At 72.7% G+C, this 2,349-nt stretch overlaps 1 long non-coding RNA gene across 1 annotated transcript; it reads left to right on the top strand.

Moving 5' to 3' along the window:
- Positions 1-1,135: 1,135 nt before the first annotated feature.
- LOC121365351 lies at positions 1,136-1,829 on the top strand. The gene is made up of 3 exons (XR_005956996.1): positions 1,136-1,254; positions 1,410-1,642; positions 1,726-1,829. It is a non-coding gene; the product is annotated as an uncharacterized LOC121365351 (long non-coding RNA).
- Positions 1,830-2,349: the final 520 nt, after the last annotated feature.

Below are 2,349 nucleotides of genomic sequence, written 5' to 3'. Positions count from 1 at the left end.
CTCAGCCCTGCCACTGACCCAACCCTGAGCCCCACCCTCCTTAGCCCCGCCCCTGGCCCCGCCCCTGACCCCGCCCCCCCGCAGGAGGAGCTGGCCACGCGTCCCCGCGTGCCGGCGCTGCTGCGCAGGATGGCCCCGTACAGCGCGCTGAGCCCCGACAGCGACTGCGCCAGCCCGGTGAGTGACACCGGGGACACCGGGGATAGCTGGGACACATCTAGGGACAGCTGGGGACACATCTAGGGACAGCTGGGGGGGCACCTGGGTGGTACCTGTACCGCGCGCTGAGCCCCGACAGCGACTGTGCCAGCCCAGTGAGTGACACTGGGGACAGCTGGGGACACCGGGGACACCTGGGGACACTGGGGACACCTGGGGACACCTGGGGACACCAGGGACATCTGGGGGGGCACCTGGGGACACCTGGGGACAGCTGGGACACCTGGGGGGTACCTGTGTCACAGCTGTCCTGGGGACAGCGGCCATCGGGCTGCTCCTGGGGGCCTGCGTGAGTCACCGGGGACACGGGGACACCTGGGGACACCTGGGGACGCGGGGACACACCTGGGGACACCGGGGGTTGGGGTCATGTTCTGGGTACTCTCTGGGGGGTGGTCACAGGGGTCAGAGGTCAGTGGGTCAGTGGTCTCAGAGGTCAGGGGCATTGGTCAGCAGTCGGTGGTTAGCAGTCAGCGGGGTCACGGGGTCAGCGGTCAGTGGTCAGCGGTCAGTGGTCAGTGGGTTCTGGTCAGTGGTCAGTGGTCACTGGTCAGTCAGAGGGGTCAGTGGTCAGAGGGGTCACTGGTCAGTGGTCAGTGGTCACTGGTCAGTGGTCAGCGGTCAGAGCGGTCACTGCTCAGTGGTCAGCGGTCAGCGGTCCCTGCTCAGCGGTCAGTGGTCAGCGGTCAGAGGGGTCCCTGCTCAGTGGTCAGTGCTCAGCGGTCCCTGGTCCCTGTCCCCGCTCACTGTCCGTCCGGCCGGTGTCCCCGCAGATGCTGCTGACCGCCGTGTCGCTCAGCGCCGTGGCCACCAACGGGCTGGACCCCGGTGAGCTGGGGGAGGGGCGGCCCCGCCCCGCCACCCCTGGGCGTGCCCGCGCTGACCCCGCCCTCTGACGTCACAGGGGGCGGGGCGCTGTCGCTGCTGTCGGGGGCGCTGGGCCCCGAGGCCGGGGGGGCCGTGGGGGTCTGCGGCTTCCTGAGCGCCGCCTTCACCTGCGCGGCCGCGGCGCTGGGCGGGGCCGAGCTGCTGCTGGTGAGAAACGGGGCGGGGCTGAGGGATGGGCGGGGCCGAGCTGCTGCTGGTGAGAAACGGGGCGGGGCTAATGGATGGGCGGGGCAATGGGCGTGGCTTCCCCTTATGGGTGGGTGGGTGGGCGGAGCCTGTCACCACCGTGTCCCCTCCCCCAGGTGTACCTGATCCCCGGCTGGGCGGTGCTTCCGGGGCGTGGCCGCTGGGGCCGCCTCAACAACGGGCGTGGCTATGGGGCGGGGCTTCTGGCGCTGCTGGGGGCGGGGTCTCTGGCCCCGCCCCGCGTGCGCGCTCTGGCCGCGCCCCTGGGCCCCGCGGGGCTGCTGCTGGCGCTGCTGGCGCTGCAGGCGGGGTCCCTGCGCCACGCCCTGCTCCGCGACCCCGCCCACGCGTGAGTGCTGGCCCCGCCCCGTGCTGATGAGATGCTAATGAGATGCTGATGAGCCGCCCGGCTGACGCTGCGCTCCCCCCCAGGCTGTGCCTTCTCCCCCGGCCCGGGGACCCCCTCCTGCCCTGCGCCCCCCCCGCGCCCCCCAACGCCTCCCGCGGTCCTCCCGGCCAGCAGGGGGCGCTGCCCGCCGTGCCCGGGCCCAGCGCGCGCCTCCTGGCACGTGAGTCCGAGGGGGCGGGGCCGCGGGAAGACACGCCCACAGGGGCGGTGTGGCTCCACCTCCTGGGCTGGGGGAGGGGGAGGGTGGGCGTGGCTATCGCGGGACACACCCACAGTGAGGTGGTGACCACACCCCTCCGGGCCAATTTAGGGGCGGGGTCACAGAGGGTCAGGGAGGGGTCACAGAGGGGTCACGGGGGGTGGGGTCACCCCAGGGTCATGGGGTGGGGGATGGGGACTTTGGGGGTCACCCTGAGGTCATGGAGGGGTCACGTGGGGTGGGGTCACCCCTAGGTCATTGGGAGGGGCTGTGGGCGTGGCCTAACCTGCTGTCCCACACCAGGGAACCTGTGGCCCCGCCCCCCAGAGGCGGGGCTGGGGGCGGGGCCTGAGCAGGAGGAGGGCGGGGCCGACGCCTCCTTCGGAGCCCTGCTGGGGCTGAGCCTGCCCTCGGCCGCGGGTGAGGGGCGGAACGGGGAGGGGGATGG

This window comes from Pyrgilauda ruficollis, unplaced genomic scaffold, assembly GCF_017590135.1.
Source record: "Pyrgilauda ruficollis isolate IOZ18807 unplaced genomic scaffold, ASM1759013v1 scaffold937, whole genome shotgun sequence".
Lineage (NCBI taxonomy): Eukaryota > Metazoa > Chordata > Aves > Passeriformes > Passeridae > Pyrgilauda > Pyrgilauda ruficollis.
Note: the sequence above shows the minus strand (reverse complement) of the source record. Positions and strands in the feature narration are given on the sequence as shown.